A 25,230-nucleotide genomic window follows, 5' to 3' on the forward strand; every position below is an offset into this window, starting at 1 on the left:
CTGTCAGTTGGTCCCGGAGTGAAGTTGGTTGGAGCTGAGCTACCACCATCTAATAGTATCAGACATGTAGAGCATGTGAGAAATAACTTTGGCTACTTTAAGTAACTAAGATACTGAGCTTGTTTCTTATCCTAGCTAATCCTGACTAATTATTCAGAAATGCACACATGAATATGTTGTTCTGCATTTCCTGCAGAATAAGAGTACAATGTCCTTACAGTGACATACAAGGTACTTCATAATTTGTCCACAAATCCTCTTGATCTATTTCCCCAACAGCCTGTTCTGATTCACTGTTCTACCCACACAGAAGTTTTCCACATCTCCTACTATCCACCTGAAGACCTGTTTCCACCTGTCTGAGATCATTCCTCCTGATGCCTGTATTTCAGAAAAACAGAAATATCTTTTAACTCTAATTAGTTTTGTATTAAATAGTTAACAGATCATTTGGAGGGAAAGGGAAAACTAGATGGGGTGACACCAAAGCCACATCACAGACCCAGGCTGACAAGGCATCACCTGCTTCACTGCAATCACAAGGTTCCTCTATAGTTTTCAGCTGCTGAGTGCTCCACAACAGCAAACCAGACTCTCTCCTAATCCCATTCTGCATGCAAGTCTTCTGTAGGTGCTTATGACTGGCAAAATCAGAATCATACCTTGGTTGCCTACTACAGGGTTCTTTATAAAATTTGCTTTTAATGATGTAGGCTCTGCAATACAAAAGGGCATCTACTTTGATCTGAGTATAATTTGTCACTTCCAAAACACACTTTGACATTTAATCCTTATTATGAGCTATTAAGAAATTGGACCAGCTGGGTCTTGTAGGAGGTAATTAGGACTCTGCCCTTATGAAGGGGTTAATCCATTTGTACAATTAATGGATTAATGAATTACTGGGATAATCAGTTAGTTCCAGAGTGAGTCTGCTGTAAAAAACCAGTTTGGCTAGGTCTCTCTCCAGCATTCTATCTCTTCACATGTGATGCCCTGCACCACCTCAGAGCTGACACCAAGGAGGTCATAACCAAATGTAGTCGGCCCTTTGACCTTGGACCAGAACTGTAAGCCAGAATAAACCTCTTTTCTTTATAACTTACCAGTCTGTGGTAGTGTATTATTAGCAACAGAAAACAGATTATCCTAGAAAGAGTTTGGAATAAACACTGAGAAGATCATTCCAGATTCTCCAACATATAGGTAATTAACTTTTTTAGTGCTTCAGTTTCAGTAAAGAGCTTCATACCTCTTATCACGTCAAGACCCTTTGTAAAGTAAGGATCCTTATTCCCATTTTTAAGATGAGAAATTCAAGACTTAAGGAAGTCATATGGTAAAGCTAAGAACAGAATTCAGGGTTCCTCAATCCTTGTGCAGTGCCCCTTCCATTACATTCAGAAATCTACATCCGTGCCTGTATTTAATGATGTAGTGTGACAACTCATGTTGTTTGGCAGTGTAAGGTAGCATTACCAGCCATGCAGGAGAGTTCACGGGAGGAAAAACCCTGTCCTCAAAAAGGGTAGGAGAATTCACTCCAGAGAAAATAATTAATCCTTCAGTCCTCTGATTCCTATTAGGATAGTGTCTCTCTCATTTGTTATCTTTAAATGAAGTGAAGTGGACGCTATCAGAAAAGTGGTGTTTTTACTTCTGAAGTTGGGCAGGGGGAACAAAAATATGTTCCACATTTTGATTCTCACTGAAAAATTTCACTGGAAGAGATAAGTCTTTATGGGGGCACTCATATGTCTGGGAAAATCTTGTTTGCTGTCACAAAAAATCTGACTAGAACAAAGAATTTTCAATTTGTCTGGGAAATAATAAAGAGCTATTAAAGTATGTATGTATGTCTTTGTGCATTAAGGATGCCTGTGTGAGAACACTACTATACTATGTCAGCTGGGCATTTCTAGAAAATTATCCAGTTGCAGATCAAGGAACAAATGAAATTTAAAATCCAAGGGTCTGGAATGTTAATTTCATAGCTTCTAAATTGAGAAATCATTGAATCTTAGAATATTTGCGTTGGAGTGAATTTCAGAAATTATCTGTCTAGTAGATTTGAACCAAAGTTAGAGCAAGAATATCCTTGTTTCAAACAAGATGTTATAGAGAAACCCCAAACAGAAAGACGAAACCGTTCGTAATGCATGGGGGCAGGATGGCCAACCCGGGTATGTAGGGCAACCTTCCCATCCACCCCACATTGCCAAAAACCCAAGTTTCATAAGGCACAGTTCAAAGACCACAAGAATTGTCCAACTGAGTCATGTAGATAGTACCAGTGTTAGGATTTGAAATCAGGTTTCTGATTTCCATATTCTGCCTTGTACAAAATCCTCTTTGGTGACTTTAGTAGCTCTCTTTTGCCTCATCCCACTCACACCTGCTTTTCATAGCAGTTTCAGGGTCACCTGGAATGTTTTTTTCATATGCATCTTGCTGTAAGCCAGCTACCTGGATAGGCAATAGAGATATATTGATGACATCCCTGTCCTTAAGGGGGAACAGAATATATTAGTTTTTTAAATGGAAAGCCAAGACCACTAAAGGAATAAGAAGATGTACAGAAAATGGATTAATCTTGGACAGTCCTGTTGGCATGATTTTTGTGCCCTCCTTCAGGGTATAGACATTTGAAGGAACAGAGTCAGGTTGAACCATCCTTTCTCTACCCTTTTCTGTCTTCTTTTTTCTTTTCTCCTTTTATTTTATTGTTTTTACATTTACTTATATGTATATACATTGTTTGTGCCACCTCCCCCATCTCCTCTACCCCCCAACTCACACTTCTGGGCAGAACCTGTTCTGTCCTCTTCTCCAATTATGTTGAAGAGAAAACATACCAGATAATAAGAAAGACATATAAATTTTGCTAGTTTGAGATAAAGATAGCTATACAGAGAGAGCCGTAGTGTTACTTCCATGCACTTATGTATTGCAACCCACACTGGTTTATTTCAACCAGACCTCTTTGCTACTTTCTAGTCCCCTTCCCATAGTGGCCTCTGCCAATTTAAGATTACTTTATTTGCTCCTCAACAAGGGACACATCAACCACATTCAAATTTTAGGTTTCCTTCCCTTTCCCTATTCCTCCCATGTGTGTGCTCCAATGACTGTGTGTGACCCATGTCCAATAATATTGTTTTATTTGTTTTGGGTCTATAATCCATATATGAGGGAGAACATGTGATTTTTGGCCTTCTGAGCCTGGCTTACTTTGCTTAAGGTGATTTTCTCTAGTTCCATCCATTTACTTGTGAATGATAAAATTTCATTCTTTTTTGTGGCTAAGCAAAACTCCATTGTGTATAAATACCAAATTTTCTTCATCCATTCATCAGTAGTAGAGCATCTTGGCTGTTTCCATAGCTTGGTTTTGTAAACAGTGCTGTAATAAACATGGGTATGCATGTGCTTTTGTAATATCTTGAGTCACATTTCTTCGGATATATTCCTAGGAGTGGTATTGCTGGATCATATGGCAGATCTATGTTTAGATTCTTATAAGGAGCCTCCATATTGTTTTCCAAAGTGGTTGTACTAGCTTACATTCCACCAGCAGTGTATGAGGGTTCATTTTTCCCTGCATCCTTGCCAGCATTTGGTGGTGGTGTTCTTATAGCCATTCTAACAGGGGTAAGATGGAATCTCAGTGTGGTTTTGATTTGCATTTCCTTTATAGCCAGGGATGGTGAGCATTTTTTCATGTGTTTTATGGCCATTTGGACTTCATCCTTTGAAAAAGTTCTGTTTAGTTGAATTTCCCACTTCTTTATTGGTTCATTGATTTTTGGGGAGTTTAGTTTTTTGAGCTCTCTGTATATTCTGGTTATTTGTCCTTTGTCTGATATATAGCTAACAAATATTTTCTCTCACTCTGTGGATGGTTTCTTCAATTTAGAGACAATTTCTTTTGTTGTGCAGAAGCTTCTCAATTTCATGTAGTCCCATTTGTCCATCCTTTCTCTTAGTTGCTGTACTGATAGAGATCTACTGAGGAAGTCCGTGCCTATTTCTATTGTTTCCATGGTATTCCCTCCTCTTTAGTGTACTAACTGCAAGGTTTTGGGTCTGATATTAAGGTCCTTAATCCACTTTGAGTTGATACTAGTACAGGGTGACAGGCATGGATCTAATTTCAGTTTTCTGCAGGCAGATAACCACTTTTCCCAGCAACATTTGTTGAAGAGGTTGTCTTTTCTCCATCATATGTTTTTGGCACCTTTCTCAAAAATAAGGTGGGCATAGCTGTGTGGATTCATATCCGGATCCTCAATTCCGTTCCACTGGTCTTCATGTCCGTTTTTTTTTTTTTTTTTTTGCCAGTAACATGCTGTTTTTTTTAATCACTATGGCTCTGTAGTACAGTTTGAAGTCAGCATTGCTCTTTTTGCTCAGTATTGCCTTGGCTATTCATGGTCATTTATGTTTCCAGAGGAACTTTAGGGTAGATTTTTCAATCTCTGTGATAAATGTCATTGGGATTTTGCGGGGAATTGCTTTGAACATGTAGATTGCTTTTGGTAGGATAACCATTTTTACTATGTTGATTCTGCCAATCCATCAGCATGGGAAATCTTTCCATCTTCTGTAATCTTCCTTGATTGCGTTCTTCAGTGGTTTTTAATTCTCCTTGTAGAGGTCACTTACATCCTTCATTAAGTTTACAACTAAGTATTTGGTTTTTATTGAGGCTATTGTAAATGTAATTTTCTTCCTATGTTCTTTCTCAATTTGTTCATTGTTGGGGTATAGAAAGGCTACTGATTTTTGTAAGTTGATTTTGTATCCTGTCACCTTGCTGAAGCTGTTTACGGTGTCTAGAAGTTTTGAGGGGACTTTTTTGGGTCTTTGAGGTATAGGATCATATCACCTGCAAATCAGGATGTTTTGACAGTTTCTTTACCTATTTGTATTCCTTTTATTTCTTCTTCTTGCCTCATTGCTCTGGCTAGGAATTCCAGGACTGTGTTGAATAGGAGTGGGGAGAGTGGGCACCCTTGTCTGATTTCTAAGTTTAGGGGGAGTGTTTTCAGTTTTTCTCTATTAAGTATGATGTTGGCTATAGGTTTGTCATACATAGCCTTTATAATGTTGAAGTAAATTCCTTCTATTCCTAGTTTTCTTAGAGTTTTTATCATGGAGTGGTGCTGAAGCTTATCAAAGGCTTTTTCTGCATCTGGTTTTTGTCTTTGCTTCTATTAATGTGCTGCATTATATTTATTGATTTGCATATGTTAAATAATCCCTGCATTCTGGGTTGAAGTTGTCTTGGTCATAGTGAATGATCTTTCTGATATGTTGTTGGACTCAGTTTGTCATTATTTTATTGAGGATTTTTGCATTGATGTTCATTAAGGAGATTGGCCTGTAGTTCTCCTTTTTGGAATATGTTTACATCAATGCCAAGAAGCTGGTAATAATGGTAGTGTCTAGAAAATATTAAATTTTCATTTTCATTGTATATCCTTACTTGTGCATTCAAACTTTTGCTATGTACTTTTTGTCAGTTTTCAAAGAAATTAAAATGAAACACATGCATCGGTGTTCGTTAAGGAGATTGGCCTATAGTTCTCCTTTTTGGAGGTGTTCCTGTCTGGTTTTAAGAAGAGTGTAATACTGGCTTCATAGAATGAGTTGGCCAGTGTTCCTTCCCTTTTTATTTCATGGAAAAGTTTTAGGAGTATTGGTATTAGTCCTTTGAAGGTCTGGTAGAATTCAGCAGAGAATCTGTCAGGTCCTGGACTTTTCTTTCTTGGGAGACTATTGCTACTTTAATTTCATTTTGTGTTATAGATCTGTTTAGGTGGTTAATATCTTCTTGGTTCAGTTTTGGATGGTCAAAAGTATCTAGAAATTTGTCCATTTCTTCAAGATTTTCCAATTTATTGGAATATACGTTTTCAAAGTAGTCTCTGATGATTTCCTGGATTTCTGTGGAGTTTGTTGTTATCTCCCCTTTTTCTTATTTGATTTTAGTAATTTGGGTCTTTTCCCTCCTCATTTTAGTCAGATTTGCCAGGGACTAGTCAATCTTGTTTGTTTTTCAAAGAACAAGATTTTTGTTTTGTTGATTGTATGGTTTTTTTGGTCTCTATTTCATTAATTTCAGTCCTTATTTTTATAATTTCTCTTCTGCTTGTTTTAGGTTTTCCTTGCTCTTGTTTTTCTAAGAGTTTGAGATGTAGTATTAAGTTGTTTATTTGAGATCTTTCTGTCCTTTTAATGTATGCACTCATGGCTATAAACTTTCCTCTTAGGACTGCCTTTACTGTGTCCCATAGATACTGCAAGGTTGTGTTTTCACTTTTGTTAGCTTCCAGGAATCTTTTGATTTCCTCTCTTTTTTGTACTATGACCCACTGATCATTGAGCAATGTATCATTCAGCCTTCAATTGTTTGGGTGTTTTCTAATGTTGTTTTTGTTGTTGAGTTCTAGTTTTAATGCACTGTGATCAGATAGAATGCAGTGGGTTATTTCTGTTTTCTTATATTTGCTGAGGCTTGCTTTGTGTTCTAAGATATGACCTGTTTTAGAGAAAGTTCCATGGGCTGCTGAGAATAATGTATATTGTGTTGTTGTTGGATGACATGTTCTGTAGCCATCAGTTAGGTCCATTTGATTTATGATGTCATTTAGTTCTAGGATTTCTTTGTTGATTTTTTGCTTGGATGACCAATCTATTGGTGATAGAGGGGTATTAAAGTTTCCCACTATCACTGTGTTGAATCTTTATTAACATAGTGATTTTAAGCACTTTAGTGTATGTTTGATGAAATTTGGTGCACTGACATTGGGAGTGAATAGGTTGATAATTGTTATTTCCTTTTGAGGTATTGCCTCTTTTATTAGTATGAAGTGTACTTCTCTGTCTCGTTTGAGCAATGTAAGTTTGAAGTCTACTTTGTCTGATATAAGTATTGCTACTCCTGCCTGTTTTTTGGGCCATTGGCTTGGTAAATCTTTTTCCACCCTAAGCCAGTGTTTATTTCTGTCAATAAGACAGTCTCTTGTAAACAACCAATTGTCAGCTCTTTCTTTTTAGTCCTGAGGCCAGGATTAAAAAGCTGGGGCCTTTTTCCCCAGGGCCAGAGGCTGGACACACCTTGCTGGCTGTGCCAGGTGGGATTTTCATGGCTCTTAGGTAAAATTAAAGGCTAATTTAAGTATCAGTCTTTGAATTTTATCTGCACCTAATGTGATGGTGGTTATTATTTTGGCTAGGAACAATCAGAATTACCCAAATGCTTTGTCTTCCTGATTATGCGTATGTCTTTTCTTCAATAAAATCAGTGATAAGGGCAGAACAGGATCTGCCTGGAAATGAGGGGGGGAAGGGAGAAGGGTGGGAGAGGGGGGCAGGGTGGAGAAATGATCCAAACAATGTATGCAATGTATGTGAATAAATGAACAACAGCAAAAAAAAGCAATAACATGGAGCTTAGATGTTTAAATAAATTGTCTAATATCAAAAACTGGAAATAAGGCTAAGGGAGCTTTGAAGTCCAAGGTGAAATGCACTTGGCTATCATGCTCTCACAACCACATAATCAAGTGGAAGCTATCCTTTAGATTTGGCTATAATATTTATAATATTGTATAAGTATTTTTGAACACTTTCACTTTTCTCAACTCACCTTTCCTAAGAGTAGACTAACCCAAAATTTATTAAAAGCTAAACCCCAGATGCAAATTACATTTCTGTAAAATCTGAGCAAAGAAAGTGTGTTTGGAAAATTGCAACCCTGTGTAAAACTGGACAGTGCCAGATGAAAAGTTTCAAGTAAAAAAAAAAAAAAGAATTACCCAAGTGTGGCTCTAGCATCTCAAGGAGGTTTCTGTAGTCACAGAGCTTAGGAGATCTGATTCTGTACTTAGGTGACATTTTGGATCTTCTCCCTTTTCTGTCTTCTGTACCCAAGCAATGCCTGGAATTCTTGAGCCAATGGCTCTCAACTAATTATGGTATTAAATTCTAATAATAGCATGCATTTGCATAAAATATGAATTCATTGATAGAATTTTCTGAATCCCAAGTTTATATTCCCAAGTATTCTTTAAACTTTGGCATCTACTCTTGCTTGTCTATCACTGAGACCTAACAAATGGCAAATTTAGGAACATATAGCAAAGGAATATTTATGGAACACTTAGAAGCATACTGATCCTACTCAGGTTAGCAGCCTGTTTGTTTGTAGACCCATGGGATCACAACTTTTTGTTATACCCATAAAGTATAAGATGTCAACTTGGATCATCTGACAAGGGGGGAGCACATATGGGAGATATAGGAATAGGTAGAAAACTCAAAACATGAAAACATTTGATGTCCTCACTCCAGAGGAACAAATACAGAAACTTTAAAGCAACAGAGGTCAACATGAGAAGGTGATCAGTAACCAGTGTAAAGATCAGTTAGAGATGAGTCAACTTGGGTTGTAACACATTTGTACATGAAAGCAATGCTAAGAATCTTTCTGTATAGCTATCCTTAACTCGCAAAAACGCTTTGTCTTCCTTATTATGTTTATGTCTTTTCTTCAACAAAATTAGAGATAAAAGCAGAGCAGGTTCTGCCTGGAAGTGAGGGGAGGAGAGGGGAGAGAGGGTGGGGGAGGAGAGCAGGGGGGAAAATGACTCAAACAAGTATGCACATGTGAATAAATGAATAATTTAAAAAATAAAAAGAAAAAATAAAAGAAAAAGAAAAATAAGTATAAGCTGTCATATGTTTGGTGAGGATAATCATTAATAATTCATATAACAATTTTTATGCTTATATATGCTTAGAATACCTTTGCATCAAAACCAAGAAGCTGGTAATAATGGTAGTGTCTAGAAAATATTAAATGTCTTCAGGTGAGAGGTGTGACAGAGATTTAATTTTCATTGTATATCCTTGTTTGTGTGTTCAAACTTTTGCTATGTATGTTTTGTCAGTTTCAAAGAAATTACAATGAAACACATGCACTTTCAGCATACTGATTATGGGGTTTCACCCCACACAGTCTGTTTTAATTTAATCTGGGAATGTGATCTGGACACTGGAGGTTTCAAAAAAACTTTTGGGAGAAAAAGAATTTGCAATGAAGGCTAAGAAGTAATACTTTAAACTATTATCAGAAACTCCTTCATTATTATATAGTAATAATTGAAAAAAAATTTTAAAGCAACCATTTCTCATTTTTTTTGAGTGGAAAAGGTCCTCTTTAATATCAAAAACTTCCATGGTTACAGCACAATTGACATATTAATAGTGTGTGTGTAGACTGAGAGAAAATATCAAATGTCAGAAAGTTACTATGAATTAACCACTACAAAGTTGATACACATTTGAAAAAATAGAATGCATATAAATATACATCAGCAGCAATACCAATGCTTTCTACAGATAATTGTACATTTGTTTATCTTCTTGTATAAGATTTGTATATCTAGATGTATAAAGCCCTTTGCAAAATCCCCATATGGTCTTGGTCTCTAGAAGACCACAGCCTACAAAAGAGGAACCACTGGTTTTAGGAATTATTTTTCCCGAACATAACTGTAGGATACATTTTGGTCTCCTGGACAGTAGACAGTAAATGACAGGTGTTTCTGTAATCATGACTTGAGTTCTGCTTCTTTTGTTGTTGTTGTTGTTGTTATTGCTTTGTTTATATTTCTACTCATATCCCAATATTCTCCACAACAAACATCCTGCCATTTGCCAATCTTATTATAAGAATTGCCCAAAAATGGAGCAGGCTTTTCTCTCTTGGTGACTTTTCTGGGGCCATTTGCTTTCTTCAGAATGACAGTCAGGTATGAGCATACTTTTCTACTGTTAATGACAATCCCCTTTGCACCCTTTATTAACATTGTAAGGTAGGACCCCTTTAGCTAGTTGAAGTTAGCCTGGCTTTCCTTGTTGAAGGTAAATATCAAGAAAAGTCTCTTGGTTCCCTTATGTTGGAAGTTAATGGAGATGGACTTTGGGACAGGGAATCTTTGAACTTCTTTTGTAAAATGACAGTATGAGCGTGAAACGTTCATCAGAAACTCATTAAATCACCATTCCTGAATGCTCTGTGGTATGCTAGCTTAGGTGTTTGTGGACATGGGCTGCATTTCCTCTTTTTTAAAAAGTCTCCAATCAACTATCAAGTTTCATTGAACCAAAATTAACATATACTAGTCTAAGGAGGATTACTGAATATATTGGATTTTTCTTAGATATATTGCCACACTATGGTGCTTGGCACGATCGCTACAGAGCCATACACATTTTTCTGTCAGTTCTGAAAACTATAGATTTTTTTCCTCTCTTGTGAATATCTGATTCTACCTTAAAGCTAAAAATCATTAAGGAAATAGAAAAGTGTTTCGCCCCTTGAATATATAATAAATATATAGTTCAGGTTTTACCCATTTTGCAAGCAAGTAAGATTTCAGCCATCAATCAACATGTAGTTACTTACATTTAACTGTATTTTAAAAGCTCATGAAGTGACAGTAGTAGCTGAGAAAAACCTATCTCACTTAAATAGCTACATCATAGCCAAAGGATTCACCATAATTTGCTTTCAAGCAGTCAGAAAGGATGGCTCTTTCTTTCATAGGTTTTTCCTCTGCTATTCTTCAGTCATCTTTGTGAAATTTTATATTTGTTATAGTTTCTTCTGCTTTGTTTCTTTATACTCTTTTCTATATAAGCACAGAAATTAATGCACATTTATTATAGAGAATTCTGGAACAAAAATGTATGTTTTAAAACTCTGTAAATTGTACATAATATTCAGAGGTAACCATTTTCAATATTTGGTTGCATTTTCTTTTCTCTTTGTAAATGGACATGTGTTTATACACAAACACACAAATTTATAATCATAATAGGAATATATTGTAAGCATTTTTGTGTTGTATTTTTTCTATTAAAACCTATTACTAGCACTTGTTTCCCTTTTCTCCAGGCCCCTCCTCTGGTGTCCCAGTGCTAATCACACTCCCTCTCTTCTCATTTACTACAGCAGCCTTCCCACCAGTAGTTTTCTCCGTCCTCACCTTCTTTTTCCCTAATCCATCCTCAATGTTATGGTCAGAAGCATTATTCTATAGCATGGTCCTAATTGTTGTCTTTCTTTATTTTAAAATTCTTCCATTTGTTGCCTCTGCACAGAGTATGTCCTCTTTATGTAAGCCTGTCTTTCTGTGACATCTACTGGCTTGCTCTCTCCCCCCGCCCCATATATTCTATGTTATTGCAGCATTTCTCAAAGTGTGGACCACAAATCATCTGCTTCAGAATCACAGGGAACTTTTGAACAATGCAGCCTGAGTCCACACTCTAGGCACCCCACTGAGAAACTCTATATATTAGTCCCTGAGTTTGTCTTTTAAATAAGCTTTTCAAGACATTTTTGAATACTCTATCTAACACATGGAAACTTCAAATAATAAAAACTGAAATTAACTGTAAAGGTATTTCCACTGATTATATAGATTATTTGATCCTTATTGCATTGAACTAAAGTCAGTTTTATCATCTCATTCATTACACAAATGAAGAAACATACAAGATGATCAAAACACATGAAGAGATTTGTCCAATGCACACAACCAAAACTACTTGTCTATTCTTTACAAATCTACATTCTATGAGCTTTCCATTCTGAAAGACCAGCTTCACACTCCTCCCCATAAAGACAGTGACTTTTTTGTTATATGTCCTTGGTAAATGTCTGATCATCCTTTAAGGCACAAATTGTAGTGCTCTTAGCACACACACTTTTCCAGTGCACATGGTTGGTCAGCATTTGCTGTAAATGTCTAACATTTTCTGCTTCTTTCTCTTGGTTTAAGCAGGGGTCAAACTAGGAGTGCCAGAGGGTTAATGCCCCCAGAAATCAATAACAGATGGGAGCTAGAAGATAGGATGAATTCTCTCAGACATGTTCTACACTGTTTGCTGAGTTCCTCAATAGAGTTTCCAGTGATGGATTGCTTCATAAAGATTCCTAATATCTCCTTCTTTCCTTCCTGTCTCACATACCTACTCTCCTTCAGTATTCCTTATAATCACTTCTTTTTTTAATTCATTTATTCATATGTGCATACATTGTTTGGGCCATTTCTCCCCTTTGGTCCCCTGCTCCTCCCTCTTCCCCCCATCCCTCTTCCAGGCAGAACCTGTTCTGACCTCTCTCTAATTTTGTTGACGAGAAGACATAAGCAATAATAAGAAGGACATAGTGTTTTTGCTAGTTGAGGTAAGGATAGCTATACACAGAGATTCCTAGCATTGTTTCCATGCACAAGTATACTATAACCCAAATTGACTCATCTCTACCAGACCTCTTCACTACTTCCTGGTCACCTTCCCAAATTGACCTCTGTCATTTTAAGGTTACTGTATTAACTCCTCTGCAGTGGGGACATCAGCGCTTTCAAGTTTTGGGTTTCCTACCTATCCCCATACCTCCCATGTGTGCTCTCCCCTTAGCATGTGACCCAAGTCCAACCACATTGCTGTATTTGCCCTAGATCTAAAGTCCACATATGAGGGAGAACATATGATTTTTGGTTTTCTGAGCCTGGCTAACCTCACTCAGAATGATGTTCTCCAGTTCCATCCATTTTCTTCATGGCTGAGTAAAATTCCATTGTGTATAAATACCACATTTTCTTAATCCATTCATCAGTAGTGGGGCATCTTGACTGTTTCCATATCTTGGGTATTGTGAATAGCACTGCAATAAACATGGGTGTGCCGGTGCCTCTGGAGTAACCTGAGTTGCATTCTTTTGGATATATCCCTAGGAGTGAGATTGCTGGATCATATGGCAGATCTATGTTTAGATTGTTAAGAAGCCTCCAAATTTTTTTCCAGAGTGGTTGCACTAGCTTGCATTCCCACCAGCAGTGTATGAGGGTTCCTTTTCACCCACATCTTCAAACACATGTTGTTGGTGGTATTTTTAATGATAGCTATTCTAACAGGGGTGAGGTGGCATTTTAGTGTAGTTTTGATTTGCATTTCCTTATGGCTAGAAACAGTGAGCATTTTTGCATGTGTTTTTTGGCCATTTGAGTTTCTTCTTTTGAGACAGTTCTGTTTAGTTGAGTTGATACTAGTACAGTGTGATAAACATGGATCTAGTTTCAGTCTTTTGCAGGCAGATAACCACTTTTTCCAGCAACATTTGTTGAAGAGGCTGTCTTTTCTTCATTGTATGTTTTTGGTGTCTTTGTCAAAAACAAGGTGGGCATAGCTGTGTGGATTTATATCTGTGTCCTCTATTCTGTTCTACTGGTCTTCATGTCTGTTTTTGTGCCAATACCAGGCTGTTTTTATTGTTATGGCTTTGTAATATAGTTTGAAGCCAGGTATTGTGATACCTCCAGCATTGCTCTTTTTGCTGAGTATTGCCTTGGCTATTTGCGGTCTCTTGTATTTCCAAATGAACTTTAGGGTAGATTTTTCAATCTCTGTGATGAATGTCATTGGGATTTTGATGGGAATTGCATTAAACATACAGATTGCTTTTGGTAGTATAGCCATTTTTACTATGTTGATTTTACCAATCCATGAGCATGAGAGATCTTTCCATCTTCTGTAGTCTTCCTTTATCTCTTTCTTCAGGAGTTTGTAATTCTCATCCTTTGTTAAGTTTACTCCTAGGTATTTGATTTTTTTGAGGCTATTGTAGATGGAATTGTTTCCATATATTCCTTCTCAGTTTGTTTGTTGTTGGTGTATAGAGAAGCTAATGATTTTTGTAAGTTGATTTTGTATCCTGCCATCTTGCTGTAGCTGTTTATGGTGTCTAGGAGTTTTTGGGTAGAGATTTTTGGGTCTTTAAGATATAGGATCATTTCATCTGCAAATAGGGATATTTTGACAGTTTCTTTATCTATTTGTATTCCTTTTATTTCTTTTTCTTGCCTAGTTACTCTGGCCAGGAATTCCAGGACTGTGTTGCATGGGCGTGGGGAACATGGGCACCCTTGTCTTATTCCTGATTTTAGGTGAAATGGTTGCAGTTTTTCTCCATTGAATATGATGTTGGCTATAGGTTTCTCACATATAGCCTTTACAATGCTGAGGTACATTTCTTCTATTCCTAATTTTCTTAGAGCTTTTATCATGAAGGGTTGTTGGATCTTATAGAAGGCTTTTTCTGCCTTCTATTGAGATGATTTACTGAGATGATCAAGGTGGCTTTTTCTTTGCTTCTATTAATGTGCTGTATTACATTTACAGATCTGTGTATGTTGAACCACTCCTGCACCCCTAGGATGAAGCCAACTTGGTCATGGTGAATGATCTTTCTTATGTGTTTTGGATTTGGTATGCCATTATTTTATTGAGGATTTTTGCATCAATGTATATTAAGGAGATTGGCATATAGTTCTCCTTTTTGGAGGTGTCTTTGTTTGGTTTTGGGATGAGTGTAATACTGCCTTCATAAAATGAGTTAGGCAGTGTTCCTTCCCTTTTCATTTCATGGAAAAGTTTAAAGAGACTTGGTATTAGTTCTTCTTTAAATGTCTGATAGAACTCAGCAAAGAATTCATCAGGTCCCAGACTTTTCTTTTTTGGGAGACTCTTTATTGCACAATTTCACTTTGTGTTATAGATCTATTCAGGTGATTAATATCCTCTTGGTTCAATTTGGATGCTCTTAAGTATCTAGAAATTTGTCCATTTCTTCAAGATTTTCAAATGTATTAGAATATAGGTTCCCAAAGCAGTCTCTGATGATTTCCATGGTGTTTGTTGTTATCTCCCATTTTGCAATTCTGATTTTGCTGATTTGGGTTTTTTCTCTCCTCATTTTAGTCAGGTTTGCAAGGGTCTGTCAATCTTGTTTATTTTTTCAAAGATTCAGCTTTTTGTTTCGTTGATTGTGTGTTTTTTTTTTTTTCTATTTCATTAATTTTGGCCCTTACTTGTATTATTTCTCTCTTGCTTGTTTTGGTATTTGCTTGTTCTTGTTTTTCTAGGAGTTTGAGATGTATCATTAGGTCATTGATTGAGATCTTTCAGTCTTTTTAATATATGCACTCATGGCTATAAACTTTCCTCTCAGGACTGCCTTTGCTGTGTCCCATAGGTTCTGGTAGGTCGTGTTTTCATTTTCATTAACTTCCAGGAACCTTTTAATTTCCTCTTTTATTTCATCAAGGACCCACTGATCATTGAGCAATGTCTTGTTCAGCTTCCAATTGTTTGCATGTTTTCTAATGTTGTTGAGATCTTGTTTTAATGCATTATGGTCATATAGAATGCATGGGATTATTTCTATTTTCTTATATTTGCTGAGACTTGCTTTGTGCCCTAAGATATGATCTATTTTGGAGAAGGTTCCATGGGCTGCTGAGAAGAATGTATATTGTGCAGAAGTTGGATGAGATATTCTGTAGACATTAGCTAGGTCTATTTGATCTATGGTGTGTTTTAGTTCTAGAATTTCTTTTTTGATTTTTTTGTTTGGATGACCTGTCTATTGGTGATAGGGGATATTAACGTCTCCCACATCCACTGTGTGGGAGTCTAAATATGCTTTTAGGTTCTTCGGTGTATGTTTGACAAAATTGGGTGCATTGATGTTGGGTGCATATAGGTTGATAATTGTTATTTCTTTTTGGTGTATTTCACCTTTTATTAGTATGGATTGGCCTTCTTTATCTCATTTGATCAATGTAAGATTGACTTCTACTTTGTCTAAGATAAATATTGCTACTCCTGCCTGTTTTGGGGGGCAATTGGCTTGGTAAATCTTCTTAGCCTTTTACTCCAAGCCAGTGCTTGTTTCTGTCAATGAGATTGGTCTCCTGTAAACAACAGATTGTTGGATCTTTCTTTTTAATCCAGTTTGCCAAATGGTGTCTTTTGATGGGGGAGTTAAGTCCATTAGCATTCAATGTTAGTATTGATAGGTATGTGGTGATTCCTGTCATTTAGTTGTTTTTGTTGTTTAAGGGTTTGATTGTGTGCAGCTGAATCAATGTTACTCTCTGATTCCTTGTCTTTTCTTCTCCTGTGTTTTGGTGCTTCCTGTCCTCTCATGGTTTTGTTTGCTTTCATTTTCTGAGTGCAGAATTCCTTGAAGAATCTTTTGCAGTGATGGCTTGGTGGTCATATATTATTTTAGTTTCTGCTTATCGTGGAAGACTTTTATTGCTCCATCTATTTTGAATGATTGGTTTGCTGTGTAGAGTTCCTAGGGTTGAAGTTATTTTCATTCAGTGCCCAGAATACCTCACTCCATGTCCTTCTTGCTTTTAAGGTTTATGTTGAGAAATCTGCTGTGATTTTGATGGGTTTACCTTTGTACGTTATTATTTTTTTCTCTCTTACAGGCTTCAATATTCTTTCTCTATTTTCTGTGCTTGTTTTAATAATAATATGTTGTAGGTAGTTCTATTTTGGTCAAGCCTGTTTGGTGTCCTGGAGGCTTTCTGTGCCTGAATGGGCATAGCTTTCTCTAGGTTTGGGAAATTTTCTGTTATTGTTTTGTTGAATATACTACTAATTCTTTTGCTTGCACCTCTTCTCCTTCTTCAATGTCCATGATCAGGTTTGGTCTTTTGATGGAGTTGGTGAGTTATTGCATATTCCTTTCCCAGGTCTTGGGTTGTTTGACTAATAGCTCTCCAATTTTTCCTTTAATTTCCATTTTGTCTTCAAGTTTTGAGATACTGTCTTCCACTTGTTCTAGTCTGCTGGAGTGGACTTCCATTTGTTTTGTATTTCTGTTTCATTCTTTTTTCTGAGGTTTTCCATATCATGGGTCATTTCCTCTTTAATTCATTTTTCATTTCATCTTTAATTCATTTTTCATTTCATCTTTAATTCATTTTTCTCTCTATAGTGTTCTCTATTTCATGTTGGTGTTTATTTAGGGATCCTATGAGTTCATTTATTTGTTTCTGTGTCTTCTCATATTCCTTTCTTTTGGTGTCTTGGAATTTCTTGAGTGCCTCTTGTACGTTTTGGATGACCATGTCTAGTAACATCTCCATGAACGTCTCAATGATTACTTTCAGGATTTCTCCTTTGAGCATGTTCTTGTGACCATGATTGGGTTCCTTAGTGTCGTGTATCTTTGTTTTGTTGGAGTGTGGAACTGAGTATCCATTTTCTTCATTTCCCTCTGAATCCTGTTTTAAATAATTTTGGGGGGAGAATTGTTTGCATCCCTTTTTCCTCTTCTGATCACTACACTTGGTACTGTGCAATTATGTTCTTGATAGGCTATTGGTGTTTTCAGTCACCTGTTTTCTTTCCCTTGGTTAAATTTTATTTTGTGGTTTTATTGGATTTTAAGCTTAGTGTATGTATGCTATTTCGGTCCCTGGTCTAGGTGTAATTTAACTAGAATTAACTAACTCACAATAGTAAAACTAACAAAACAAAATTTAAAAAAACACCAACAAAATCAATGTGGAGAGATGAACAAACAAACACAAAGAAGCAAACAAGAATCAAAACAAACAAACAAACAAACACACAAAAAACTTCAGGTTCAGGAACAATATAATTTCAGTCTTAGTAGGTCTGGTGTTACTCCTTCAGCATCCAGTACTGATGTTGGTATGTAAGCAGAAGCTCTGTCTTAGTCTCCCCAGGTGGTTGGGGAGTCTTGCCAGTTTTTCTTCTGTATTTCAGCAATAGCTGCTTAGTCAGCTCCTCCCTCAGTGAGGTGTGGCAGTTTAAGTTTGTATGCTGTCCTCAGGTTCCAGAGATCAGCTCTGTAGCCCACCAGCTGTCCTGCTTTGAAGTTGGGTTTTTGCTGTGTTGGTTTACTAGGGGCTTGTTTCTTTGCCTCACCCCCTTTCACTGTGACAAGGTCAGTGTTCCATCAGCCAGCCCCCTGCTGTCAATGTGTTGTGATGGTTTGCTGATTGTTTTTCAATTTTGCAGTGTTGTTTGACTTGGATGTTGCTCATTGGCTCCAGAGATGAACTTTGTGGACCACTACCTGCTCTATTTCAGGCAGTGGCTTATCACCTGCCCTCTTCTTGACTTCTCATCAGAGCTTTGGAGTCTACTTCAGGGAACCCCATTTAAAACAGCCCTTCTGCCTTTCCAGCCTTTGTTTACTGAAAGTTCACATGGAGATCAGCTCCTTGCTCCTGTCCCCTTCTCTGGTGCACTTATAGCATCCCGCCCCCTCTGCTGTGTGCTAGTTTTCAGTTCCTTATTTATTCAGTTTTTGGTTTTTTTTTTCAGGGCAGGGGGTCAGTCTGCCCAGGGGTCTATGCTGGTTTATCCCAGGGGTGGCTGGTGGAACACTGAGTGACTCTTGATGTTCACCTGTTGGTCTGCCGAATGTCTCCCAAGCAAGTTTGGAGATGGCATCTGGTGGCGCAGAAGATCTCCTGTTTTGTCAGTGTAATGTGGTGTGGAGAAGCTTTATACACACTAGGGGTTCCTGGTGTCAAAGTTTTTATTCTTTTTGGTGCTTTATTTCTGCCAAGTGTGGCTCCAGCATCTCAGCAAGATTTTTGATTTACAGAGTTCATGCTGTCTGCTTCTGCACCCTTGTTGCCATCTTGGATCCTCCAGGACATATGTTTATATACTGAATAAGAGGTGCTTGACCATCCACAAATGTGATTTGAGCAGAACAAAATATATTCCCTTGCCCAACATGTCTTCTGTCTCAAAGATGTCATTGAGTCAGACACACATGAGAAGTCTTCCTGCAGCAGGTAAGGAGAACACAGGAGTTGTTTACAAAACAGTGTTCTCCTTGAACAAAGGAAGCAGTGCTTGTAATCAGGTCTTAAAAAAATTACTTGACTTCTCATCAGAGCTTTGGAGTCTACTTCAGGGAACCCCATTTAAAACAAAGGTCTAGCATAAAACATAGCTTTTGAGTTTCAAGTGATTACAACAAAAAAAATTAATGCTCATACGGCAGAGAAGCCCAGGTCTGGGACAGTTGCACACACACAGAGAACATTAGACTCTCTGTCTCTTTAAAAATGTGATTGATATTGCTTTTGTTAAAGTAAAGTTAATTCTGTTTTTAGCAGAAGCTAAATATTTATACTTAAAAATAATGTTGCAAGTTTTAATATATCTACTTTTCAATTTTTAAGTATTTCCAACTATTTTCATGTTCTAGAAAAATTAATCATTACAAAATACATAGGACCAGGTGCTGGTGGCTCATGCCTGTAATCCTGGCTACCCAGGAGTCAGAGATCAGGAGGATCTCAGCTTGAAGCCAGCCTGGGCAAATAATTTGCAAAATCCTACCCCCCCCCCAAAAAAAAAAACCTTCACAGAAAGGGCTGGTGAAGTGGCTCAAGGTACAGTCCTTGAATTCAAACCCCAGTACTACAGAAAAAACCCAAAACAAAACATAGGGCTTGAGCTAAGTGTGAGGACCCAGGTGTGTAATCCCTGTACTCAGGAGGTGGAGGAAGAAGGATCTTGAGTTCAAGGCCAACCTGGGCTACACAGGGAGACACTGTATAAGAGAAAGAAAAAACAGAAAGAGAGAGAGAGAGAGTGGAAAGAGGGAGGGAGTGTGGAGGAAGGAGGAAGGGAAGGAAGGAAAGAAGGAAGGAAGGAAGGAAAGAAGGAAAGAAATAAAAGAAAAGAAAGAAAAAGAAAGAAAGAAAGAGGAAAAGAACCAAAGACAAAAAGAAGGATGTAGAGCTTGGAAGGTAGTTCAGTGCTAGAGTGCTTGCCTAGTATCTGAGGCTCTGAGTTTGATTCACAGCATCACAAAAACAAACAAACCATAAGTAAATATGTGAAATAATGGACCCACTTTTTCTTTAATTTCAAGTTCTAATACAGCTTATCATGACATTTTGATTATTTAAAATTTTTAATTTTTTCATAGTATATTTTTATTTTTTAAATGTCAATTTAATATCTTTACTTTTTTTGAACACTCTTGAATATTGTGCCCAAGGCCAAGGCCTCACTTGCCTCACCTTAGTTTCAAATTATGTGCCAGGTTGAGACTGAAGTACCCTTTGCCAGCACTCTTTTTTTTTTTTTTAACTCAATTGTTAAATATCATGGTGGCACTCTGTTAGCCCTGTTTAAATTCCATTTCTGGTCCTTCAAATAATAACTGCTGTCAAAGAGAGAAAACACCATGATTTCTAGTACATAATATAGGAAATATATTATGGCTCAATGTCCTTCTGGAACCTCACGGGAAGGGGATGTAATAGCTTTATAAAAAAATCCTGGAAAAATAAAATGTGTATGTCTACCACATGAAACCTTCCAGATTACTTTCTTCATCCATCTTCCTATTGGATTTTATACATTCCTGATTATGATGAAAATTGTTTCATATTTTGTTGTTTATTCATGTCATATTGATAGGCTATGAGATCTCAAGTGTAAGATTTGATGGGATGCGTTGAAAGGACAAAATAAGACAAAGTTAGTGAAAGCATTAGCAGAGTATCTGACATATAATGTGCACTTAATAACATAGATATTATAATTACTTTTTTCTTTAATTCTTGGTCCTTGTGCATTATTTGTTGAATAAACAAATTGCTGTCATACAATGTGCTGTCATCTTTGATATAATAAGAGCCATATCTTGATAGTACTTTGTGTAAAAAAAAAGTGGGTGCTCCCTTTCATGACTAGTTCAATAAAACCAGCCATACCTCTCTGATGGTAAGATCTCTCCATTAGTTGAATTGTACTGCTAGCTTTTCTCACTCTACCATAGTTAGCAATACAGTCCTTTGCTAATAGGGCTACTGTATCCTACTTATAGTACTATTAGTCTTAAACTCTCCTGCATGATATCCAGGCACCCATAATGTAAGTATATTAGGTAAGAACTGGGATCTTGTTTACCTAATAGTCATTCCAACAAAAAGATTTCAGCTCAAGACTCTCTCATCTTGAAGTATAGAACTCTTTATATGAGAGCCAGAATTACTCAACTGGTCATTTCCCCTCAAACCTAACTCTCCATCTCCTCTTTTCCTTTTGAACTCCAAATTTACTCTAGAACTCCTCAGATTATTGAGGCCTGGATCTATTAAAAGAAACAATGATCAGCACATTATATTAAACCAATTTTTCCAGTGACATTAGGTATGCCTTGTCTATGGGACTTCTACCAGTACATCCAAAGCTAGCAGGCAGCCAGTGACCCAGGTTACTCTCCTGGGATTCTGCATGACGGGCCCTGCTAACCATCCTCTTTCTCTCATGCAGCTATAGTTCCTGGGATTTGGCATCACTAGAAACTTTTTTGTTTTTTTTAGATATGTGGCAAGGTATTTCTATATAATAGCAGCCAACAATCAGAAGCTGAATTGAAAAAGTAACATAATAATATGGGAAAATATGAAATTCTTAGAAATAACTCTAATAAGTGATATCTGAGACCAGTAAACTGAAACCAAACATGACTGAGAGCAAGGAAAGACCTAAATTCATGGAGGTATATCCTGCATTTATGCATAAGACTCATTGTTGAGAAGTCAGTTCTCACCAAATGGATTTGTAGATTCAACACAATTCCATTTAGAATCCCAGTGGAAAGCATTTAAAATTTGTAGAAATTTAAAAACCAATCCTAAAGTTCTCATTGAAGCACAAAGAATCTAGAATGGCTCAGAGAATATTAACAAAGTTACAGATCTTGAATTTTGAAACTGTAACAGTTATTATAAAGCTACAGTAATCAAGACATGTGTAGTATTGGAATTACTAGTCATAGTTTACTAGTACTGGAATTACTAGTTAATAATGCAAGTTAACCAATGGGACAAAATAAAGAGGAAAGAAATAGATCCATACATGTATGGTCAATTGAGGCTCAATAAATATAATATAACATATTGTATTATAATATATATTATAATTCAGTGATAAAAGACATTATATTCCACAAATGGTTCTAGAACAATTAGGTATCCATATGTAAATTATAAATTTGAGCCTTCATGCATACCTCCGAACATGTATAAAAATTAACCAAAATAGGTCCCATACAAAATTGTAGAAGTTAACAACTATAAAACTTCTAGAAGAAAAACTATAGGGAAAATTTTGTGACTTTAAATTGATAAAGATTTCTTACATTTAACTCTAAAAGCACAATCCATAAACTAAGAAATGATAAATTGTACTTCATGGAAAAGAATAGAGACCCTAAAAGATAACAACTGATTTTACAGCCAACAATTTACAATCAACTAATCTTTGGCAAAAGTGCCAAGAATATGTACCAGGAGAAAGGACAGTCTCTTTAATAAATGATACTAGAAAAAAAATGGGTATTCACATGCAGAAGAATGAAACCAGACCCCTAAAATGTGGTACATATACACAATGGAATACAATTCAGCCATCAAAGAATGTAATACTATAGTCGGGAGACATGGGTAGAAGTGGAGGTCATTCTGTTCAGTGAAGTAAGCCAGCCTCAGAATGTCAAGTACTGTATGGTCCTGCTTGTATATAGAATCTAAAGAAGTTGATCTCATAGAAATTGAAAAGAAAATAATGGTAGCAGAGGCTGGTGAGAGTAGAAGGTAGGGAGGAGCAAAGAAAATTGGTCTATAGTCAAGAAAAGTAAGTGCTATTGTTCTATTGCACAGTAGTATGAGTATAGTAAGAAGAGTGTGCTATATACTTCAGAAAAAGCAGAAGAAAAGATTTGGAATGTTTTCATGACAAGGGGATGATAAATTTTTGAGGAGATAGATATGTTTAATCTGATTTAAACACTATAAAATGTACCAACACATCATATAGTACCCACAAAACGTGTACAATTTTATAAGTCAATTAATGAAACACAGACAGAGCACCTACCTCAAGATATTATAAAGCACTTCTCTTTCCTTTTTGAAGTTTTTTAAATATAATGATCACTATAAGTAGCATTCTTCTTAGCTCATTTTAGTTCATTCCCTTCCTGATTACTGCTGGACTAAATACAAACTGTGTTATTTTGGAATATGTGTCCCAGGACATCTCAGACAGTGCCTTACTCAAGACTGGGGATCAATGCCTTTTAACTAAACCATAAGAAAAGCCACAACCTCTTCCTTATTTCCAGAGGCTACTGCTACCCCCTTTTCTCAGGAATAATATCTTATATTCATAGAGAATATATTATATTCACTTTTTCTTCCAATTCTTTTAAAATCTCTTAAATTCATTGGTTCTCAGCATTCTGAGGGAAACTTAAAGAGTGTTTCCCCAGTGTGGTCCATAAATATTTACCAAGCCACAGGGAGATATACGCAGCAATTGAGAATTAGCGTATGGAAACTGTTATAGCAAATTGAAAGAGTAACTTTCCAGCTATTGAATTTAATGATGGAAATTGGAGACTGATTTTAAATTTCCTTTTATTTTATTTGTCTACTTTCTCAAATTATAATTTTTTTGATAGTGCTGGGATTTGGACACAGGGCCTCATATTTTGCTAGGCAGGTGCTCTACATCTTTAGAAAAGTTTTACTTTTTTGCCCAGGGTTGGCCTCAGACTATAATCCTTCTACCTACACTTCCCACATAGCTATGACTGCAGAGGTGCACCACTATGCCTGGCTTGTTCATTGAGGTAGGGTTTTGTTAATTTTTTTTACTCAGGTTGGCCTTGAACCACATTCCTATCATTACCTTCCAAGTAGCTGGGATTAGAGGCATAAACCACTGTGCCCAGCCTCAAGTTATAATTATTTTAATGAGGAATAAATTACTTTTAATTTTTCAGAATACTTGAATCAAATATTGGCATAGAAAACATTTATTATTCCAAAACAAAAACGATATATATTTTCATTACTCCAAATGCCATATATTTTTTGAAATATAAATTAAAATTTTGAACTTCACATAGAAAGCTCTTTACTAACACAGAAAGGAGTTGTTTCAGTTTAATACAGAAGGCCAAGGGCTCTGGGTCTGCCATCAGTGGAAGTCAGCCTCCTCCGTTTGATAATTGTGGCTTGGGGAAACTATCTGTTCTGTGCCTTTTTAATTAGCTATTAAATAATAGTGACAGTTTCACCATCACCACCATCTGACCTACCTTATAGCATTTCTGTGGGTGCATGAAAATTACTTAGAAGAGCACCTGGCCTATGGCAAGTATTCAACAGAGGTAGGATTCCTTTTTTTTCTTTTTTAAAGGTGTTATTAGTAAATTCTTTTTTCAAACAATTGGTCAAATCAAAATGGCAATAAAATAATCAGATTTTCACATTAAAATGTTCTAATTATTTATGACTATTAATTAGAAAATGTTACTTGATTTTGCATGTTTTTGCCATAAAGAAATGACAAATATTTGAAGAAAGAGATATGTTTACCCTGATTTAAACATTTCACATTGTTCACATGTATCAAACCATCGCATGGTAGCCCCATAGACATGTAAACTTTTTAAGAATTAGGTAAAATAATGATGGTGATAATAATAATAAAGATGTCAGAGATGGACTGTGCCTCATCAGTCTTCGTAACCCTAGCATCTACACTAATACAATCCCAGCGGCATTGAAGAAAGTGCCCAGCAATGCTTTCCTCAGGCCTTCGCTTCCCTGGCTCTTCTGGACATCCAATCTCAACTCGCAACTCTTGCCTCAGAGTTGCCTCCAAGGACCAGCTGTTCAAAAGCAGCTATGATTCTCTGTCACTCCTGGCTCATGACTTGTTTTATTGCCCTCACATTCCTCATTATGACCACCTTTAATGATTTTTTTCTTTATCGTTTACTTACTTGTAACTTTTCTCCTCTCACCAATCTATTAAAGGTCATGGAGTCTGGACACTTGTCTGTGTTTTTATTTGCTATGTATGCACATCAGTACCCAGACTGGTGTCAGGAATACAGTACTTCCTGTTTATCTTCTAATTACATTTTGAGAAACCATCAACACACAACTAATTGACTTTTTAAGACAAAAAAGTAAAACACAAAACTGGTCCTTTACCATGGATTGCTTGAGAAGCCCTCACTGAATGGGATTTGTGTGCCATTTGCATATAACCTGAGCCCCAGACACATTCAGCAACTTGCCCATGACTGAGAGTGGCTATATTTCAGGACCTGCATAAATCTCATGTTTGTGGATCTGAGTCCGTCTGCTGTGATCTGCCTTGCCGTTAGCAGGATTCTGTTCTGTGCTCCTTGGACTGCATGGGTGTGTGTGTGTCAAACTTGCCGACCGCAGGTAACCAGCACTGCACTTTTTATTCAGAATG

Source organism: Castor canadensis, chromosome 4 (assembly GCF_047511655.1).
Source record: "Castor canadensis chromosome 4, mCasCan1.hap1v2, whole genome shotgun sequence".
Lineage (NCBI taxonomy): Eukaryota > Metazoa > Chordata > Mammalia > Rodentia > Castoridae > Castor > Castor canadensis.